Source organism: Callorhinus ursinus, unplaced genomic scaffold, assembly GCF_003265705.2.
Source record: "Callorhinus ursinus isolate GAN/ISIS: 27379988/994484 unplaced genomic scaffold, GSC_fseal_2.0 scaffold1, whole genome shotgun sequence".
Taxonomy (NCBI): domain Eukaryota; kingdom Metazoa; phylum Chordata; class Mammalia; order Carnivora; family Otariidae; genus Callorhinus; species Callorhinus ursinus.
In genome coordinates, this window is record NW_027397063.1 from 105,548,138 (window position 1) to 105,571,643 (window position 23,506).

At 40.5% G+C, this 23,506-nt stretch overlaps 1 non-coding gene across 1 annotated transcript; it reads left to right on the plus strand.

Moving 5' to 3' along the window:
* The first annotated feature begins 17,492 nt into the window (after positions 1 to 17,492).
* LOC112834318 (U6 spliceosomal RNA) lies at positions 17,493 to 17,599 on the plus strand. The gene has a single exon (XR_003210847.1). It is a non-coding gene; the product is annotated as a U6 spliceosomal RNA (small nuclear RNA).
* Positions 17,600 to 23,506: the final 5,907 nt, after the last annotated feature.

A 23,506-nucleotide genomic window follows, 5' to 3' on the forward strand; every position in this document is an offset into this window, starting at 1 on the left:
TCTTCCCTCCTCACATTACAAATAATTATCCTGTTCTAATATGCATTAGAAAAAACATAATTGCATTAACAGCTTTCTCTGATTATCCGGTTTTTAAAAATAACAATTAAATTAAAAAGTTAAAATTTTGTTAATTCATAGCTTTTTTCCAAGTTTAAAAAATTAAATTTAATTTTGTCAAATGCCCATTTGCTAGTACATTTTCCGGGTTTTTCCTAGCCAAAAACATTACAGACATTGCTAAAATGTTTCAAGAGATCATCAGCATACTAGCTTCTTGAGAAATGTTAGGATAGACATCCCACTACCAAGACAATCCAGTTGTCAAATCTTAAAGCTTTCAAGTTGGTCTTGTTTTCTTTTCTTCTACTTTATGATCTCTGTATATTAGTGTTTTCTTCAAATTGGAGCTTTTATCCGATCTTATTTCAAATTTGAGCTTCTTAATATGGAAAATCCAGAGGTTGCCAAAGGAATTGGATACTTAATGTTGAACTTAAACCGAGTAAATTTTTGAAATATAAAAAATCCATTTATCAACTTGAAATTGAGATGAATATAATGCAAGTCTATTTGTGTTTTCTGCTATCAAAAGAGAAAATTCAATGGGACAAAAATAAATCTATAAACCTGTTGTTTTCGTATTAGACCTGATGTAACCAGTTCAATTAATATTGCTACTATATTTAAGTTGTGGGTGATGAATATATTATCTAAAGAAATGCGACAAGTACCTTAGCTTGATGATCTTACAGTGGTCTTGGTTTTGCAAAAATGGTCCATATATATTTTGGCTCAGAGATGGTCTCACCAGAAATTATTGTGGCAAATGACTCATAACCATAATGATAATATTAATATTACTCCCACTTGGGGGGGAGCCCCTGAATTTAGTGCCTGTTTACAGATCATTTGGCACTTCCCCTAACAATCTAATCATCCTTTATGGCAAAGTATGGCTGTTGGTTGGTTCTTTGTTTTTTTATTGAGGCATAATTGACATATATTAGTTTCAGGTGTACAACACAATGATTTGATATTTACATACTCTGTGAGATATCACTGCAATAAGTCTTGTTACTACCAGTCACCATCCAAAGTTACACAATTTTTTTCTTGTAATGAGAACTTTTAAGATTTACTGTCTTAGTAAATCACAAATATGCCATACAATATTGTTTCTTGTATGGGCTAACCACTCCCTCCTGTTGGGTAAACCCCTCTCCCGCCCCCTAGTGGAGGGTTTGGCAGTGCACCAGCAGCTGGGACAACCAGCAATTATTTATTGATCACCTGCTGTGTGCGGAGCATTTTGGAGGAAACCGAAGCATGTACAGATTTGGGCAGAGTCCAATGCTACACAGGGGCTTTGTAAGATGATTTAAGATTGAACAGATATTGTAGCTTCAAGTCCTTGAGGCTCCTTACCTGAGGGCCTCTTCCGAACCCTGATCTCACTCATGTTGCACTTGAAGCCTGACTGGAGGCATCTCTGGTCACCAGAAGCTCCTACAACCGATTTTGGAGGGAGAAGCTGGCTATTCCCTGGCAGGCCTGGCTTTGCGTTCGCTTGTATAGAGCTGTCCAGTTTGACCTGTAGTTACAACCAATGCTGGATCAGCATTGTCAGACGTAGGTTCCGCCACACTCTGTTTGAAGAGTCCCATTTTGTGCAGTGGCAGCCACAACAAAACCCAACTTTCCTCTGTGACTTTGTTCTTTTGATTTTTAATAGATCAAAGACCTGGAGGGAGGAAGGAAAAGTGGGGGTTGGGGGGTGTGGGAGGAAAGGGGGTTGGGCTTGTTGTCGTGTCAAGATACAGCGCCCATTTGAGGCCACTAGCCCCATTAGAAGGAAAAAGTGCACGGAAAAGAGCGAGAAACCTGCACTTGGCTCGGCATTGTTTGGGGGATTCGAGCTGCGGCCGCCCCTGCCTCCGCCATACAGTACAGTCTCCATGGTAACGCAACCTGCTGCTGCCACCGCCAAAGTTGAAGACGCTTGAAAGGGCTTGAAGAGACCAGAATCACAGCCCTATTTCGGTTCCCGGAGAACAAGGGGGAGAAAATGAAGCAGAGAAAGAAAGGGGGAAGAAAGGAAGGAGAGGAGGTGAGGGGGAGGGAGAGTGGGGAGAGTGGGGAGAATGAGGGAGAGAGAGAGAGAATGAATATGAATGAACGAGAGAGGGAGGGAAAGGGAAGAGAGAATATAGAGGGAGGGAGGGAGGGGGAAGGCGGAGAGAAACCCCACCCCAGGCCCATGAATGATGGCATTGTCCCTTCTTTTCTGAATCTGATTTACCATATCATAACCCCCAGGAAGAAGAAAACATCAATATCCCGAAGGAATGTAGATGTTTCTATGGAAAACCTAGGAATTTTAGTCCATAACAGATCTGGTGTAAAAAAAAAAAAAAATCAAAGAGATCAAAGGCAGAGCTCCCTGGAGTATAGATGCATCTCTGAATTAAAGATGGACGATGCAGACTACAAAGTACTTTTTCTTCTTTATTCAGTCCTCTGTTTCCATTTCAAGGGAGGCACTGGCCTCGTCATATCTGCACTAGACAGTCATTTTGAACAATGTTATGAAGGGGAATAAAAAGAGGAATAGGGGCACTAGGCACTCGGCTTCCTCTGCCCCAGCCAGGTTTCCAACTATCTTCTCTACCAAGTCTTAGTGCAGGTGTCAGCCCTGCCCTCCTCATAGAAGAAGCTCCTGGAAAAAACCCATCCCCACCCTCAGTCCTACAGGGGCATTTAGGAAAAATGAGATCTGCTGAAAGCAGGGGAAGGGAAGTGGTGTTAGGCTGGCTCAACAAACTAAACTCAGGACGTTATCAAAGGAAAAGTGTGGCAGTTTTGGTATGGGAGGAGACAGCAGGATCTTTAGGTCTAGATGTGGACTGGGGTGGGGGATGGGGCACCCTGGGTTGGCAGGGTATAGGGCACCCTGTTGGCAGGCCCCAGCAGCTGTCTTTGCAGATGTGGGCTCCTGGCAGCTCTTCCAAGAGAGTGGTCCCCAAAGAGGAAGACATTACTGGGGGGGGGGAGACCCAGTTAAGTGAGGCATCTCCTTTCCTGCCGGCCCCTCAATTTGCACATCTAAGAAACAAATTCTGAATGTTTTTTAGATACTTCTGGCTAGAAAGACTTGCTAACTTCCACTTTTCTTTTTAAACCTAAGGAAAACTGAGAAGTCAGGGATCATGATTCCTGGGTGTATCAGTAGAAGGTCATGGAAAGGAACAGACCAGTAGCTATTCTAGATGAATGTCTTCTTCATGTGCACAAAGAGAATTCTCTGCCCTGGCATGCAATGTGTTGTGCTTGTCTGTGTTGGCCGTGTGAGCAGGCTTTGGGAAGGTCTGTTCCCATCTGTGGAGTGGCTTGTGGCCTGCTATCTGGCGTCTTCTGGACATTGAGGCTGGAAAATTAAAACAGTAAATTTTTAAAAGCCAGAGACTCTCTGCTTCCTCCAGAAAGAAGCCGTGATAATCAGTCAGGCAGTCTGGACCTGTGTGGGGAGCTAACCCTCCAGAGCCTCAGCCCTTTGCCCCAAAAGTCTCTTCTTCAATTTCTCCAAAGCCAACGCCAGCATATGAATATTACAAAAGTCAATTAAGTTGTTTGCAAACACACGCGGGCCAGTGCAGACCATGGAGGGGTGAAAGCGGGTTCTCAGGGTGGGATCAGCATCTGTACCAGCCTCCAGCAGACCTGGGGTCAGGCCCACTAAGTAAACAGTGCCTGGGCTGAGGGTCTCCTTTGTGGCAGCTGCAGGTATCCAGTTGCCCATTGTCTGACCAGGGCTGGAGACTCCATTGCTGCCCCTGTGCCAACTCTGTGCACAATCACAGACCAAGCTGGGCTGCACATATCTCCACCCACCATGGCCCTGCTCCATCCGGGCCCCAGGCCACCAGGCTTTCCTTTCTGTCTCCCCTCCAGCAGCCTGGCATCTCCAGGCATTTTTACTTCTTGAGTAACAGCGCAGGTGCAAAAAAGTCCAGAATCTGGGGGAGGTTGGGAAGAATGGGGATGGGAAGAGAAAATTATCACAGAACAAAAGAATGGGAGGTTAGGAATCACAATAAAACTGAAAGCAAGAATGATCTCATTAAACAGGAATTCTCTGTTTATCCCAAGTTATCTATCTTGGAGAAGTTGGTGTGTCCGATACAATACATGGGTAACAGGGGACAGGGAAGTAAAATTTCCTGAGCTGGTGGGTATGTTGGCGGGGGCGGGGGAGTTCACTCAGGGGCCCTGACAGAAATGTCCCAAGGTTTCAACTGCCTGTGTGGTTCCTTGCCAACTGAATTTCTCCCAAGGATGAAACTCTAAATTCCAATACCTTCCCTCTCCCAGGGGGGGCACCTGCCCCACCCCCGCCCTGACAAGGCTGGAGATCACACTGGAAGCATTAGGCGTAAGTAATGGGCACGATGGGTCCCTGAGTTTTAGACTGGAGCTGCATGAGGTATACAGGCTAAGGGGAAATTTGCAAAGCAGATAGGAAATGAAGAAGTAATGGGAATGGCTCCTGAGATGAGACCTCTTACTGCTTCCAGACCCATCTCCACCCAAACAAACTCTTCAGGCTTTGTGGCTCCTACTTCAGAGGAATCTGTGGGACACATTTCCCTGAATTATGGCCCGAGGAGCCAAGTCCAAGGCTTGTCCAGCTGCCTCAGGTCTGCCTTTTCAGGCCCTCACTGAGTCCAATGTCAACAGAGTGGTTCAGATCCTCAGAGAGCCAAGCTTGAGCAGCCTCAGAGCAGAGCGGTACCAAGTTTGGAGCTGTGGCTAATGGCACTTGCCAAATAGCCACTTGCCTCCCAGCTCTGGGAAAGAAAAAAAATATTAGTTGGTTGCTCTTTGATTATTCTCATTCTGTATTAGAGAGAAAAAAAGTCTTAAATTCCATTTAACAACTGTGTGCCAGACATTGGAGAATAAGACCTTTTATCTGGTTTAGGTGGCTTGTCTCTTATTCCCTTTATTTCCTGAAATTCAGAATTTAGAAAGTTGGAGGTAAAAATCATAACAAAAATTTAAAATGCAATCAGGATGTTGCTGCTGAAAAAAAAAATCCTAGGGCCTGACTGAATAAAAAGCCTTTGACTCAGACTCAAGGGTTTCAAGGACTCAGGTTTCTGCCATCTCTCCACCAATGGTCAAGAAGTTGGATTGTTTTTATTTTTCTTTAAATGACCGAGAGAATAGCTGAGGGTTAATTAAATGAGGGCCAAAGTCCTGAGTAGCCGAAGCTACTAAATTCCTGACGTACAAATGTGACAGAAATCTTTGAGGTCCTAGCTCATCTAAGCTTAATCGTCAAAATTTAATTAACACGAAGAATGGATGGGTTTTGAGCGTTCTGACTTAGGCTCTGGTCGCATGCTTGTGTGTGTCATTTGTTGTGGGGGGCAGTGGTGGGGACCTCAAACCAACTATCAGTTTCTAGGAAGTCTGTTTTCCGGTTTTCCTAACCAGGGAAACTGTAAGAATTAAGAGGAAAATTTGAATGAACGTGGGAGCTTCCGGTTCGGGCCAGCTGGGAAGGGGATGTGGCAACCGCGGTTTTTTTTGTTAGTGCAGATTCCCCTGGGCAGATTACCCGGGGACCACGAGCCTTCCAATACATCCAGGAGTGTAGAAGTTTTTCAGCAGCTATTTTTCTAGAACATTCATCCGCAAATTGCAGGGGCTTGATTTTGTTTTTTGTTTGGTAAGACATTTGCCGAGGACAAATCCGATGGCAAATCGTTCCTCAGGCAGTTGTCCAAATGCCTCAAATAACTGGCGCTCGGGGGCGCGCGTGGCAGAAGAGACTGGAAGCCGCGCCAGGAGGCTCAGCCTCAACTTTGCAAAGGCTGCGCATTTCCTCTGGGTTGGACGCGAGCCTGCCCTGCTCGTGGGGCTCCCCTATGAGTAGGAGAGCATGTGGGAAAATATTGGGTAACTTCGCCACATCCCCAACAAATAAACAGGGTAATTAAAATGACGCAGATGCTGGTGTTGGATTTCTTGGTTTCTATGATCATTAAAGGCAGCGACTTAAAAAAAAAAAAACTTAATTAAGACTAATGATGGAGCTTTTCTTCTCGTGAATAGATGGCGGGTTAAACCAATTAGACACATTCATCAAATTCTTTCCACGAAGTTTTTATAGACATTTATGTTATGTTCTCAATACAGCGCAGAAAGTCGCATACTCTTAATCGCCGAGCGCCAAGGCAGATGGGGGAGGCGCCCCGACCCGGGCTAAGGAAAAGCACCCCCTCCATCGCGTCCCAGAAGGCTGATTTCTCTGGGACCTGAGGGTTCACGCATAGCTTTTTCTAGTGCGGCACCAGTCCCCTTCCCATCCAACTTCTTTCTCAAAAAGTCGCTCAAAATTAACGATTTTCCGTTAAGTCCCTCCCAGTAATCAAGATTTCTGGATGTGGGCGTGTTTGGCAAAATATAACTCTTCCGGGCGTAGAATAGCGCCTAAAAAAAGGCCAGAATTAAGAACCCTAAGAATGGAATTTGAATAAGAGAAAAATAATTTTAGTGCTCCTTTGCACTTTCCCCACAATCTCTTGCGGAGGCCGGGAGAGACGTGTTTCCAAGCGGCCCAGATCTGCGCGGGGTGGCCGGGGGAGGGGAGAGAGGCGCACAGAGAGCTAAGTGTGGAGGACTCCCCCAAGCCCTGAGCCCCTAACAACCTGGCTTCAACAGTTCTGCCTGCCCGGGTGCCAGAGGATCGTCCCGAGCAGATTTAAGACTTAATTTCTTTAATTTCCCTGGAGCTCAGACCCTCTCCTCCCGAGAGCTGTAGAAGTTGAACTTTTAGGGAGTTTTCCGTAACCTGAGCTGCCCGGGCCTCCTCTGAAATAGGAGTTCCGTCTGTTGGCTCGGACCCTGTACCTCTGCTATTTGAACAAGGACTCCTTTCCGTTACCGTGGGAATGATAGGTAGTGCTTGAGCAGGTGGGGAAGAATGAGAAACGAGTCTATGCGCCAGGTTCCTACTTCAACCACAGGTTTTTCAACAACAGGTGAAAAGAGAGTGGAATGCGGCTTCAGATCCTAGTATCCATGTGCATCATTGAACATATGCCCACAGGTGTGACATAACTGTGTGTGTGTGTGTATGTATGTGTGTATATATATATATACATATATATATATGGTGGTTACCTCATGTATGCAATTAATATATTCACATTATATAGAGATATTTCTATATCTATATTTCTCACCTAAAATGTACCACCGTATTTGATGAATATGGACATATGCTTTCATTTAATTTTCCATACATCACAAGAGTAATTAACTGATATATGTATTTGTATTAGGTGGTATATACATTAGGATATATAGCTGTATATATGGTGATAAATATTGTATTAGGCATGTATTGCCATTTTAGAATTGTATATTAAGAGATGACAATAAAATTGCATTTAAGGACCACTATTATTTAATAGGAAGCATATTATTATATATTGGGTTCTATATACTAGGCTGGGGATATATATGTATTTATTTTAGAGTGTGTGTTTACAAGTTTGGACAATGCAGAGGGGAACCTTTTGAACTCCAGCTCTAGCAGGGACCAGCCCTACCTGGCTGAGACAAAACCAAGCGCTGCCTTCTTAGTAGTGCCATTTCTAATCTCTACTCTTGATCATCACTCCTGCGTCATCTCCATTATCTTGATATAAATAAGGAAATTATAAAAATATGTAGACAAAACAGTACAACCTTATCCCCGCCTGGCCAAGTGTTTCCCCATTCACTTCAACGCTAGTGTTTTGTTTTTTTTTTTTTTTTAAGATTTTTTAATTTATTTGACAGAGAGAGACAGCGAGAGAGGGAACACAAGCAGGGGGAGTGGGAGAGGGAGAAGCAGGCTTCCCGCGGAGCGGGGAGCCCGATGGGGGCTCGATCCCAGGACCCTGAGATCACGACCTGAGCGGAAGGTAGACGCTTAACAACCGAGCCACCCAGGCGCAGCTAGTTTGTTTGTTTTAGGTGGTGGGTGAGTTTGATTCAGCGCGGGGTACTTTCCCCACCCATGGCGACTTTTTAGGGCCAAACTCCGAGTCAGCGGAGGTTCAGAGACCCAGGGCAAGGAGACGGAGCAAAAGGCCTGACTCAGCTCTAGTCCTGCCACTAGAAAGTATGATAGTTGAATGGGAGGAATAAATTTCAGGGTGTAGTGAGAGTCAGCATTTGGAATACATGTGAGCGCAGTTCCTAGGTGGATTTTTTTAGAGTCAGCTGTTCTTTGATGCAAGACTGTGACACTAGGTTGCGGCTGAGCAGGGGAGCAGGGGAGAGGAAAGTTTGAAAAACTTCGATTTGCAAGAGGACAAACTTTTTGAACTCTCCCGCAGATGGTGCAAATCCTCCTGTAATCATTTTTCAGCTCATCCGGAAGCTGCTCTCTAAGCGAAGCCCCAAAGTAAATAAACACCCCCCTCCCTTCTCAAAGTCATGCCTTTAAAGCTACCACTGTCGGCTTAATTACGCTTGAATTATGCAAGGAGCTCCGCAGAGGATGGAACTTTAGACAAATAATTGCGCCATTGTGCGCGGCGGCCGACCCTGCGCGGCCTCCCTCCAGTTTTCATCACTCCGTGCTCGAAAGGCGGCGGGGCTCGCAGCCCCCTGAAATCCGCAGCCGGAGGCCAAGCCAGAGACTCCTGCCTAATTAACCTACTTCTCCACCCGGTGGATGTCAAGATTTTAGAAAAAAGGTTGGGGCAGGGAAAGAAGGGGCAACCAGGGTTCCCCGTTCCCCTCCCTGGAGTGGAAGCAAAGTTACTTTGCCAAGTCTTGTTGATTCTTTCAAAGCTTTTGCACTTAAGGCAAAAAACCTGAGATGTCCAGGGAAATAACTTGAAAAGCTTTCCGGACTATTGTGAGAGCCTTGAGGAGTTGGAAAGTTTTGGAATATGAATGGCTTCTGTGTTGCGGTAGTGATTCGGTAAATCACCACAGTCAAAACAGGTTCTCAAACTTGGGGAATAAATGCGGAAAATGTGAAGATCCCCATAATCTCTACATGAATAATTAATTTTCTAAATAAGAATGCAATTAATCTCAGATATAATTTCCTGAATACCAAAAAGTTAGGGGTATTAACCCCAGAAAGAACATCCTCTCCTGTAAGCTTGGTGGGAATTACTCTGCTGATCACGAAGCTTCGATTATTTAAGATGTTCTACTTATCAATTTCCCATTCAAAACCAAGTAATTCATTTCCATTTACTTTGATTTGGCTTGAACTGCAATTGTATTTTCAGCATAAAGAGTCACCTATTTGGATCATATTCTCAAAAAAAGAGAGAAATCTGTCTGTAATGACCTCCAGACCTCATGAGTTCATATGGAAACTACTAAATTGATTGAATAACACACTATTTGGCTTATCAAATGTCCTCTTAATATTTTCTTACGTGAGCGAAATTCACAATGTACTAGACTTCTATGAAGGTAATTTTGGAAGAAAGTACATAAGCTTTGAAATTTACAGAAGCTGAGGGCCGAATGAGCATTAGAACAGAAAACTAAGTCATTGCAGGTTGTTAAAAAGATTCAGAGTAGATTCTTAAAATATATAGATGCTTTGCTATTCAATTAGTTGATCCCCTCCAGCTTTAGAAACTCCACAGGACTCTAGCTATAGGTGTTCCCAAAGGGTTTATGTATATTTATTTATTCATGGAGCCCAAGGCAACCAATGTTTTATAAACAGAGAGAGTAATGGGATGAGGGGCTGAAGGAAGTAAAATGTTTCTGAAGTGAGTTCCTGAGAAGCAAGTTCCTGAATTGTGTTCTTTCTTTAGGAAAGTTATTTTTCAGCACATAAATGTTTCAGTGAAAATAGAGTAGATGCCTTGAGTTAATGTGTTATGAATCCCACAATTAACTGTACTCTGCATTTTTCAGTAACCATTTTACTATACACAAGCATGGATACAGGCCTGTGTATGCAGACATAAAGGCAAACAGAGAATATACCCAGAAAGATAAGTCATAAATACAAACATGGAAACAGAGGTGGTGGGGGCACAGTCAGAATAGGGAACATAGAATTAGAGAACATAAGGGCTGTATGGATTGTCAGTTCAGTCTGTGACTTTAGAAAATGCTAATTTATGAAATTCCACCTGGCTGAAGGCATAGGTATCCTTGGGTAGCCGCTGACAAGATACCCAGAAAGTGAGCACAAGGCCTTATAATATGTGCTTTCTCTAGAGTAAGAATTAAAATGGGGAAAATGGTTCTGATCTCACATTTAATAAATGCCTAGGATCCTAGAAGACTTGGCAGGGACTGTTTCTTTTGAGTCTATAGAATAAAACATTTTCATTGATTGGCCATTACTCTCCCCCAGACTTCTCTGTATAGTTTGTGTTTATCTCATACTCCTTCAAATTTTTATGAGAAATCTCTGATAATCTACATAAACCCTTAAGTTTTTAATACCCCACTTCTTGATCATCACTTAAGAATTAAAATATATTCATCTCAAATGAATGATCTAATTCCTAGAATTATACAATGATTTAAATATATTTCTCTATTGCTAACAGTTAAATACCTCTGAATTTCCCTCTCCACAACTCTCCTTTAATATAAGGCTAATTTGTAGTTCCTTCTAAGTATGTTTGTAGCATAGTTCTTTGATTGAAAGTTATTTTTATTATCAGTTGTGAATGTAGTTTCTTGAACACTATAAATATCTGAAGCCCATGAAATTTCATGAAGTTCTGGTCCACATTTAGTCACAGACTTTGGTTTATATTATTATTGTTATATATTCAAACAAGTGAGTAAAACTATTATTTGGCTATTAATAGAGATGATTTTCTAACATTTAAAAAATCCTTTAGATCTATTTTTTCTTATTTCTTGGAAAATACTTTGCTCGTAACGGCTTAGTATACCTTTTATTTTAGCTTAGATATCCACTCTCTCTCTTTTTTTTAGTGATTCTTTTTTATTATTCTTTTTTTATTATTATGTTATATTAATCACCATACATTACATCATTAGTTTTTGATGTAGTGTTCCATGATTCATTGTTTCCATATAACACCCAGTGCTTCATGCAGAACGTGCCTCTTTAATACCCATTGCCAGGCTAACCCGTCCTCCCAACCCCCTCCCCTCTAGAACCCTCAGTTTGTTTTTCAGAGTCCATCGTCTTTCATGATTCATCTCCCCCTCCAATTTCCTCCCCTTCAGTCTTCCCCTCCTGCTATCTTCTTCTTCTTCTTCTTTTTTTTTAACATACAATGTATTATTTGTTTCAGAGGTACAGATCTGTGATTCAACAGTCTTACACAATTCACAGCACTCACCATAGCACATACCCTCCCCAATGTCTATCACCCAGCCACCCCATCCCTCCCACCCTCCACCACTCTAGCAACACTCAGTTTGTTTCCTGAGATTAAGAATTCCTCATATCAGTGAGGTCATATGATACATATCTTTCTCTGATTGACTTATTTCACTCAGCATAACACCCTCCAGTTCCATCCATATATATATATATATATATATATATATATATATATATATATATATATCACCATCTTTTTATCTGTTTATCTCTATGTGGACATCTTTGCTTTTTTCCTAGTTTTGCTACTGTGGACATTGCTGCTATAAACATCGGGGTTGCACGTACCCCTTCGGATCCCTACATTGTATCTTTGGGGTAAATACCCAGTAGTGCAATTGCTGGGTCATAGGGTAGCTCTATTTTCAACTTTTGAGGAACCTCCATACTGTTTTCCAGAGTGGCTGCACCAGCTTGCATTCCCACCAACAGTTGTGGGAGGGTTCCCCTTTCTCCGCATCCCTGCCGACATCTGTCGTTTCCTGACTTGTTAATTTTAGCCATTCTGACTGGTGTGAGGTGGTATCTCATTGAGGTTTTGATCCTCATTGAGGATTTCTATAATGTTGAGAGTTAAAAAAAAGACAAAACGGTGATTTCATATATGGAATTATTCTTTTTATTCTTTTTTAAAACATTTTATTATTTTTAAAGTTTCAGGTGTACAATATAATGATTCAACAATTCTGTACATTACTTGGTGCTCACAACAAGTACACTCGTAATTTGGATGTCTTCTTTAGAAAAATGTCTGTTCATGTCTTCTGCCCATTTCTTGATTGTAGATATCCACTCTCTCTTATGAAGATTTTTAAGGCAAGACCATAGCACAGCTATTGAAATGAAGGATGATAGGGAAAATAAAGTTTCCTAAATATGCATGGACTTTGATCTGTGGTTGGTCAGATTGTAAGAAAATGTACATTATTGTTTAAGCTTATTGGTGGACCAAGAAAATACTTCAGTCAAGTTTTAGTATCTAGTATGCTTAGTAATGAGGATGGGAGTTAATTATAATTTCTTTCCCAAAGGAAAATTTTCTCCGTAATATTTGTTGATTTCAATATCAGCAAACGTTATTTTGGAAATATGGTTGTATGACCTTAATCAACTAAGGTGGAAGAATAAAGTTTATATGATCATCTTATATTATGAAGTATAAATATGAATTAAGTTAAGATAATCATTTAACTGGTCAATATACTTTAAAATATTAGCTTTATATATGTATCTATATACTTATACATATACACATATGTATACACCCACAGATTGAAACAAATTTATAAGAGTTTAAAATCTTTTAGAAAGGTTGTTCATTTATACAAGGATAATGATACTTATAATGAGATAGTCTTTAAAAATTTGTTTTTAGCCAAAGTAACAAACGATAAAGTTAACTGTTTGCTAAGAAGTAAGATTGATATAATATGCCATCTTTTCTAATGATCATGTTATATTTCAAATTTTAGATTTTCTATCTTATTAAATAAACTTCTGCGAGAAAGCTTTAATTTAGATACTGGTTGAGTCACACCTTTAATATGTTGGCATTTATTAAAAAGCATAATATTACATAGCAGCTGCCTGGGAATAGTTTTCATATGTGTATGCTTTTGTAAATGTGGAAAATATTTATTCACAATTACATCTTTATAGCAAGTTCTTAACTATTTTCCTATCCTAATCAATGCATTATATCTTTAAAACAGCATGGTTTTTGGTACAACACAACTATGAAATAAAAATAAAGAAGCAGTTCATTCATATTGGCTGCAGTGACATTAACCTGACACTGGACACATTATATTTTGGAGTTGGAGCTGATTATCCCAGAACATGTTGTGCCAACCTGCATTGAAATGCTCTGCTGAAAAACTGAGAGCATAGCCAGCCTAACTGTGTTCCTGGGAGCAGGAGAACTTTTATTAGATACCCGTTTTTTTTTTTTTTTTTTTGGGTGGAAATGTTTACCAACTTGATGAACTTGATGGGCTACACTTTCTTTGTGTATAGTCTCTGAAAAACCACCCAGGCCCTTTTAGTTCTAAAAGAGCAAATGTCCTCTCAATTTTCTATAATGTTGAGAGTTAAAAAACAAAACAAAACAGTGATTTCATATATGGAATTACTCTTTTTATTCTTTTTTAAAACATTTTATTATTTTTAAAGTTTCAGGTGTACAATATAATGATTCAACAATTCTGTACATTACTTGGCGCTCACAACAAGTACACTCGTAATCCCCTTCGTCTATTTCACCCATCCCCCACCTGCCTCCCCTCTGGCATCCACACGTTTGTTCTGAACAGCTTTGTGTACACACACACACACACACACACACACACAAACTCAAAAGAATGTTTTTACACCCCTAGAGAGATTCACAGTTGGAGAATTTGACACTTTCATGGTTTTATCTTTTTTATATTGAAATAAACATTTAGAGGACTTTTATACCACTAATATTGCCTGAAAGAATTTGAAGGGATCCGTTTACCTTTAGGGATCTAGTGAGAGAAAGGTAAGCATGAAATCTGGCTAAAACAAAAAATGAGAGTCTAGAGAATTTTTCATCATTTAGACAACTTAGGAACTAGAATATAGTATAAGAGAGGCTTGTTTTTGGTGGAGATCGTTATTTTACAGATAAAAAAATGAGGATTATGGAAATGAACTGATTCTAAATCAACATAGCTGGTCTGGGACCAGACTTGGGTCTTCTGGTCTCCATCCAGCTTTTATTTATGGGAGTGGGCACATTACAGAGATTGCAATCTCTTTGAAAGGCAAATCTGTGCTTCTCACAACTTTGTGGTATCTGTGCACGCTTTGGAACGAAAAGTTCTCAGTGAAAACAGTGAGATTAAAGTCCTGAGTGTGGACTGCATTTCTTTCTTTTTCTTTTTTTTTAAAGATTTTAAAACATATTTATTTGACAGAAAGAGAGGAAACACAAGCAGGGGGAGTGGGAGAGGGAGAAGCAAGCTTCCCGCTGAGCAGGGAGCCGGACATGGGACTCGATCCCAGGACCCTGGGACCATGACCTGAGCCGAAGGCAGACGCTTAACGACTGAGCCACCCAGGCGCCCTGGACTGCATTTCTTAAGGATGGCAAGACCAAATCACTCACTAGAAACCTATTTTATTCTGAAAACCCTGGAATAAGGGTGCGGTAGATATGATATGGGAACACACTGTTTTAGTGAACTCTTATTTGAGAGAAAAGGAGACTCTCAGTCCTTGGTCCATTGAAAGTTGTGATTCCAAGGCTGAAATATGTGATGTGATATAGACACCTAACATGAAAGGAACTTTTAGAAGCTGTCAGAATCAAGATTAGTGCCAGAATATGTGTGTAGGTAGGACTTGCACAAGGACAGTATACACACAGCAGGTAGAAATTTGAAAGCACAATTTAGCACAGAATAAAGTATCCAAATACTATCTGCTTAGTAGTATGTAACTTAAATTATATACTTCATTATTACCTTATTTTTCTGTGTTTTATTTAGGGAGCAAAGTGCTCTCTAGTGGTCTAGAAAAACTATGTTGATTGTCTTGTATTTTATTTTAATTCATCTTGCAATAATTGGTCAAATTAGTAAACTTCTGCCTTTAAAAATGATATATTGGTCCTATTACAACTTTTTAAACTGAAAAAAGGTAAATGCTCCCCTAATTAAGTCATTTCCCCAGGAAAATATAGGGAGAAAAAATATTTCATCAATTAATGACTACACAAAAGGCTTTGAATATTGCAAGATTTATAATAGCTCTGGGGAAATGACTTTTTTAAAGATTGTATTTATTTGAGAGAGAGAGAAAGAGCATGAGTAGGGGGAGGGGTAGAGGGAGAGACACAAGCAGACTCCCCCACTGAATGGGGAGCCCAATCCAGGGCTCGATCCCAGGACCCCAATATCATGACCTGAGCCTAAGTCAGGTGCTCCAATCTGAGGAAATGATTTGTTATCTGAAATAAGTAAATGCTGATAATTTTGATGATTTGACAGCCTAGTCATGCTTTTATGAACCAACAAAATATATCTGGAGCATAGTGTTTGAGTTGGGAAAATGTTGTTTCTTCTTGCCTATCAGGCAGTCAGGAATTTGCCAACATCTGCCTTATATAATCTAAATTTGTTGCTGCATTCTGAAGGCTGGAAATTTGGGAAGATAATTGCTTTGCTGTCCAAGAATGTCCTCTTTATTAGCTTGAGAATTAGTGTGGCTTTCTTAATACTCATCCTAAATGGGGATTGTGAATTAATACCTGTACTGGAGGCTTACATGATCTTTTGGGAATTGGGGATATTACTTATCCTGCTCGGGTGCTCCTGAGTCACCAGCTGGCTTCATCCCTTTCCCCCCCCCATGATTCTATTTATTCCACTGCAAAAAAAATCTTTCTAATTGATGGTATGATAGTGCCACAATCTAGAGGCTGTTAAGATTCTTTTCCAAGGTATTTTTTGTTACTGGGAGAAGATATCTCTATTGAATAGTTAGCACACTTTAATTGGGATTTTTTTTCTTTTTGCTGAATACTACAGAATTAAGTTGGGGTCATAAAATCAGGGGAAGATATTAGTACCACAAGATACTACCACAGAGAGGCAGTATTTTGGAGTTTTCCATGCAGCAGCAGGATTGATTTTATTTTATTTGGATGTGGGGGTGAAGCATCAGAATACAGGAAGGGATTATTATTATTATTGTTGTTGTTGTTTTAGAGAGGGAGAGAGGGAGAAAGGGAGAGAGAGAGTGCAAGGGGCCAGAGGGAGAATCTTAAGCAGGTTCCATGCCCAGCACTTTGGGGCTTGATCTCACAACCCTGAGATCATGACCTGAGCTGAAATCAAGAGTCAGACGCTTAACGAACTGAGCCACTCAGGCGCCCCAGGAAGGGATTATTTTATTCTGTCTATGATAAGCAGGGGCCCCTTCCAGAGAATGTTAAGTTTTGGATAATATTTAGAAAATATGGATAGATTGCTTGGTGAATCGGATTATAGGTTTCTAAAACCCTGAAAAAACAAAGATTTATGTATGTGAAAAAAAAGATGAACTAGTAAACACTCTATTACAAATTAATGGAAGCATGACTAAAACATTAAATACCATTCCTGCAAAAGTGTAGAAATAATAATGAAAATTAAAGATTGAATAGTAAAGTTGCACTTAGTATTATTATTTTGCTTAATATTATGAACTTATTAATATTATATCTTTTGATGAAAGTAAGAGCAATATCTAGTATCTTTTTTCTTATTTTAAAAAAGATTTTATTTATTTGAGAGAGAAAGAGAGAGAGCAAGAGAGAGAGCACATGCAGGGGGAGAGGTGGAGGGAGAGGGAGAAGCAGACTCAGTGCTGAGCAGAGAGCTGGACGAGGGGCTCAATCCCAGGACCCTGAGATCATAACCTGAGCCGGAAGAAGACTGCCTAAACAACTTAACCGCTTAACGGACTGAACCACCCAGGTGCTCCTCGAATCTTTTCTAGAGAAAACAAAACACTGTGTTTGTGAGACCCTGAGATGTAAGATAGTGGTCGGATGGGGACATATGCTTTGCCCCATTCTTTCAGAGCTAATGTTTTGCCCAACGTGCTGTGATGAATAACTCTGTGATGCTTCTAGAGTAGGTTTGTGATAGTGTCGGCAATAGCAACACACATAACAGAACAACTTCACAATAAGGACATTTCAAAAAAGGGATAGGCATTCCTTACGAGTATGTTGAAGATTGAATTATTTTTTAATCATTCACTATAGGTTTGACATAAAGCCTATGTGACTGGAGATTTATGTTGAATGAAGTAGGGTTGAAGGCATAATGAATTCATACATCCAGATTAGATGGTTTTCTGAGTCCTGAACCAGCCTTTTTTCCCCCAACAACAGGTCTTTGGAACTGAAATATCTTTTTAATTTGTCGCAAAAACCAAGCTTTAACTCCCAACTTTACATATAAGTTCCCCATCAAATTTCTGTCGTTGGTCTACTTTTCTTCTTTCTTTATACTCTCTGCTTCAACAATATCTTTCTGAGCTTCTAAAATTGCATGTGGATGTGCTTGCTGCGGCAGCACATATACTAAAACTGGAATGATACAGAGAAGATTAGCATGGCCACTATGCAAGCATGACACGCAGATTTGTGAGGCGTTCTCTATTTTTAAAATTCTACTCCTGAAACCAACATTACACTACAAGTTAACTAACTAGGATTTAAATAAAAACTTAAAAAAATTACTGATGGGGATGCCTGGGTGGCTCAGTTGGTTAAGGGTCTTCCTTTGGCTCAGGTCATGATCCCAGGGTCCTGGGATTGAGTCCCACGTGGGGCTTCTTGCTCAGCCGGAAGCCTGCTTCTCCCTCTCCCTCTCCCTCTGCCTGCCTCTCCCCCTGCTTGTGCTCTCTGACAAATAAATAAATAAAATCTTAAAAAAATAACTGATGATCATGTTTAAAAAATTGCTTGTGGAAAACTTTTTTTAAATTTTATTTTTTAAAGAATTCTCTACACACAACATGGGGCTCAAACTTACAACCCCAAGATCAAGACTTGCATGCTCTACTGACTGAGCCCGCCAGGTGCCCCACATGTGGATAACTCTCAAGTACCTCTCTCCAGCCTCAGGCTCCGTTTTACTCCCCGGGCGCCATTTCCAGTTTCCTAGCAGAGATGTGTATTTTTTTAATCTCTTTTCTTTCTTTAAAAAAAATTTTTTTAAAGATTTTATTTATTTATTTGAGAGAGAGAAGGAGAGAGAGAGAGAGAGAACACGAGCAGGGAGGAAGGGCAGAGGGAGAGGGAGAAGCAGGCTCCCCACCAAGCCCGATGTGGGGCTTGATCCCAGGACTTCAGGATCGTGACCTGAGCCGAAGGCAGACGTTTAACCGACTGAGCCACCCAGAAGCCCCTTCAAAAAGTTTTTGTTTAAATTCCAGTTAGTTAACATACAGTGTAATATTGGTTTCTGCGTATAATATAGTGGTTCAGCAATCCCATACATGGCCCGGTACTCATCACAAGTGCACTCCTTAATCCCCAACACCTTTTTCACCCATACCCCCCTCCTGAGATATGTATTTCTTAACACATGGCTTGTCAACCTGGACAGGACCAAAGTAGAGCTGAATTTCTCCTCTGTCTGTCTTCTTCCCCCTCCTTTAAGTCTGTTTCATATTTTGTTTAATAGATCACCAGTTATCTGTCCTTTAATGTTCTTAATCAAGGAGTTTTCTTTTCACATTTCCTCCCCTTTTGGCCAACTTGTCTTTAAGTCCTCCAATTGCAGCTTGCTCCTAATTTCTTTCTTCTTTTTACTCCTTTGTTTCTTGCCACTCGAATAATTTTAATGTTCTTTTCTAACTACCTAACTTTCCATGTTCCAGTTCATCTTCAACATCAAGGCAGCTTATCTAAAGAGCTGTTCTCCATTCAGAATCAACCAGATGTTGGGCACTTTACATAAGCTATGTCACGTAATTATTTCTCACTCACATGTACCTAATTCAAGAGGTGTCATCTTCATTTATAAAGTAAGTTGGGGCTCAAGGACTTGAAGAAACTTGCCCAGATCATTCAAGAGAATGATCATATAATTTCTCATCCGAACAGAGACACTTTTGGACATGAAAGGAGATACTAGAAAGAGTTATGCCCAGATAGCATGTGTAAGAAGGAATTTCCACAGACATGCCAGGACACAATTTATCCACTCAGTATGTAACTGATTGAATCAGGGTTCCATCCTAGGTCTGTCTGGAGAGATGCTATAACCATCTTGTGACCATGAGGGGAGTAGTTGATGAGCTGAGGGTAGACAGAAAGGAAGGAGAGAAAGAAGTTAGTCCTTTGATGGCCACGTTGATCCACTCCATCTCCCATCTTCATGATAAGGAGAGAATAAATATGTTTTTTGTTTAAGTAATTTATTTGGTATTCTGCTACTTGAGGCTGAATATACTCTGATAGAAGGAAAGACAGTAAGTTATACAAGGAATGGCAATAATGTGTGACTTCTGCTAGGCGAAGGGATTGCAGGACACTTTGAGAGATCACTGAGGATTATCTGATCTAATGCTGCGCTAGTGTGCATGTGTGTGTGGAGGGGATGTGGCTGATGATAGATTCCTGGAGGAAAATACATTTTAATTAGTAACTTGGACATCGAATTGAATTTTGTTTACCTATATCTTTGTATTTGGAAACAGTAAGTTTTCCTGCCCAAGGACTTTGACCTCGGTAATTTACAAGTGCTTTGCTTTACAATTTGACAGGCAAGTAATATTAGACTGCGTTGTTAAGGTCAAAGTGATTCAGGGATTCAGCTTGCAAAAGTCACCTGAAAGTTTTGGTTTTATTTGATTTATGTTTTCATTTTCACTGGTTTGTATCCGTTTTCATCCAAGTTTGATAGTATGAAGTGTTACGATGCTAGTTATTTTTGGCTTCAATTTTTCCTTTCTAAAATCTCCAGCTTTCTTTGGGTGATTTGTTGTTGTTGTTGTTGAGCTGGGGTTAAAAAGAAAGGAAGACCTCTGAATTCATGAGTGATTTGTTAAAAGAAGAAATATACTGAACAATTCAGAATTATACAAACAATGACAATTGTAGAGGACCACCTGTTCCATGATAGTCAGTCCTGAGATTTTAAACACGCTTTCTTCCCAGCCTTAATTGCCTCAGGATGAGGCAATCCTGTGTATCTGTTCAGAACCATTAATAACCTACTTCACCTGATTGCAGCAAGTGTTTTTTTCTTCAGATTTGTCAAATGGTAAGTGCAAGGACTTTATGCATTAATAAACAACAAAATTGACCAAATTTAGCAGTAGGTCTCAGCAAAAGGCAATTTCTTCTTTCATCTTCCATCTAATTTGACAACTAACGGTTTTTGAAAATCTAAAGCTGGATGATTTCTCCAACACACTTGCTAGATTTTGATTAGATTAAGTATGGTCTGCTTCTGCTTTGTTTTTTGGAATTGTTCTCTGGTTGCATTTCTGCCCATGTTTGTGTGATTTGATACAGATTTCCAGATTGCCATCTCTTTGCCTTATGAAGCTTGGTGTCCTGCTCATCTATTCCATTTCTTTGATTATTTCCAGTGTTTACCATTGATTTGTGTGGCTTTGAGCAAGTCACTTAACCTCTCTGTGCTTCAGGTTTATTATTATTTGTGAAACAATAATGAGGAAGCTAAAGAGACAATGGGATATGTTTTTGGAGCAAATAGCTTTATTTTTTTTTAAAGATTTTATTTATTTATTCATGAAAGACAGAGAGAGAGAGAGAGAGAGAGAGAGGCAGAGGGAGAAGCAGGCTCCCAAGGAGCAGGGAGCCCGATGTGGGACTCAATCCCAGAATCCTGGGATCATGACCCGAGCCGAAGGCAGCCGCCCAACCATCTGAGCCACCCAGGCGCCCGGAGCAAATAGCTGTAGAAAGTCATCAGCTCTGCAACAATTCTGGAATTAGCTCATGTAGACCAATTCTCTACTTTGCTTTCCACCCATTTTCACAGCTCTTTCTTCAAGGGGGATGGGCTCGCTACCGTGGCTCTCAGCCCCAGCATTTTATGCACATGATGTTCATTTTAGAATGATTTTAAGGACAACTTTAAAAGGGAGAAGTAAGTACAGAATAATAACCTAACGTGGTTTTTGTTTGGAGAAAACGGTGTGCTTTGTGATGATGGTGTGGGAGTGTGGGGATGAGCTTTGTGGGCTGATGAAATCATGCACATAAGTTCAAGGATGCTTCTTGTGTCATGCCTTGTACTAGAGACACACAGCTATGCCCACTGCCGTGTATGTGGAGACTTACGAACTGGACCTCTCATACCGTTGGCAGAAGACAAGATTTCAAAAAATACTTCATCTAAAATGTAGACTCCTAAAGACACGGTCTTAGTAAATGTAAAGGAAATGACACAAACCATCCATAGTTAAGTGGCAAAAGGAAAGCAAAAGCACACTTAGAAGGCATAGAAATGTGAAAATGTGCCAGTGAAATAGAGGGAGTCCCACAAAGTATGATAATTTAGGAGAAAAGAATTTAGATGTTGAAAAGAGACCCGAGTGGTTCTGAAGGGATTCCAAAGTTAATACTTAAAGATACTTCAATATACATTAAAGCCAGGAACATTACTGAAAAATCATTTGGACTCTTTAAGAGCAAAACCATATGTATAGAAAAAGGCCAAAGTTTTCTAATTCAATAGGACTTTTCATGATTTGCAAGATTCAAGGCAATCTAGTCCTGCTGACTTGTAACCATGAGCAAGTTATAAGCCCCTCTTTGTGATTCAGTTTTTCTCATAAGTAAAATGGGGAAAATAATTGTGTCTATCTCCAAAGTCTTTGTAAGAATGAGATCAAGCGGATACCTGAAAGTAGTGTAATAGTGAACACTCATAGAAGATGAGCTGATATTATTAATTATTATTATTATTAATAATTATTATATATAATTATAATGATTATAATTATTATTATAATCACTACTACACTTATTATTGTCATCATTGAGAGACGGTTTGAGAGAATGGACTTTGGAACCAGATTGCCTGGCTTTGAATCTTGGCTCCGTCACCTGATCCTTGTGGGTCTTTGGTCAAGTTACTTAAATCTTCAGGCTTCTGTTTCCTTATCTGTACAATGGAAAGAATAGTACTTTCTTCATGGAGTGACTATAAACATGAAATGAACTCGGGTATGTGAAGAGTGCACAACTGTACCTGGCTCATTATGTCATTATGAGGATTATTTTTCTGAGCTCATTGTAGCCCACTCTACCATCAGCCACACTGACTTATGTTCATGTTCTGTTTCTCATGTGCATCAAGAACTTAATGCTTTCGGTTCTTTGCCCTTGTCCCCTCTTCAGCCAGGCCTTCCCTGCCTGACCGCACTGTTTTGCTCCCCACCCACAGGTATTTCCTAAGTCAATTCGTGTCTCAGTTTTGTCCTAGCATTTTCTACCTGAGGTTGTTTTTGTGTATGTATTGCTTCCCTGTTTATTACCTGACTCCCTACCCTTGCAGAATATAGTCTACATGCCTTATTTGCTACTGTGTCCTGGCACCTAGGTCAACACCTGGCAGACAGTAGGCATTCCAAAATAGTTGTCAAATATGACCTCGTTGATATGAGGAATTCTTAATTTCAAGAAACAAACTGAGGGTTGCTGGAGTGGTGGGGGGTGGGAGGGATGGGGTGGCTGGGTGATAGACATTGGGGAGGGTATGTGCTATGGTGAGCACTGTGAAGTGTGCAAGACTGTTGAATCACAGATCTGTACACCTGAAACAAATAATACAATATATGTTAAAAAAAAAAAGAAGACAGCAGGAGGGGAAGAATGAAGGGGGGGAAATCGAAGGGGGAGACAAACCATGAGAGACTATGGACTCTGACAAACAAACTGAGGGTTCTAGAGGGGAGGGGGGTGGGGGGATGGGTTAGCCTGGTGATGGGTATTAAAGAGGGCACGTACTGTATGGAGCACTGGGTGTTATACGCAAACAATGAATCATGGAACACTACATCAAAAACTAATGATGTAATGTACGGTGATTAACATAACAATAAAAATTTTAAAAAAGGCATTACAAAGGCAAAAAAAAATGAATGTGTGCAATTGTGATAGAGTGATCTGGAGATCAGTAAGGACCACTTCCTGTCCTTAAAGACAGTCTAGAATAGGGCTGTTTAGAATGTGGCCCAAGTCAGTGATTCTACACTGTTGTTGGTGATGATACACTCTATCTAACAAGGATATTTAGAGAATAAAAGCGGGGTCCTGTTAATAATCATGTCTGGACTGCAAGTAGAAACTGGGATAACCCACAATAAACCTTATCCATGGACCAGCTGCATTAGAACTACAAATGAAGGGGGGGGCAGGAAATGGACTAACAAAAATGCAGATTCCTGGGCCTCGTCCCGGCCCTACAACATCAGGACCTTTATTTTAGGAAGTGCCTTGCATGATTCTGAGATCTGCCAAACAGGCCAGAGTTTGAGAACCGCTGGGGCTGGGGATTAGAACATCCTCCTTTGAGGGCTTTGTCC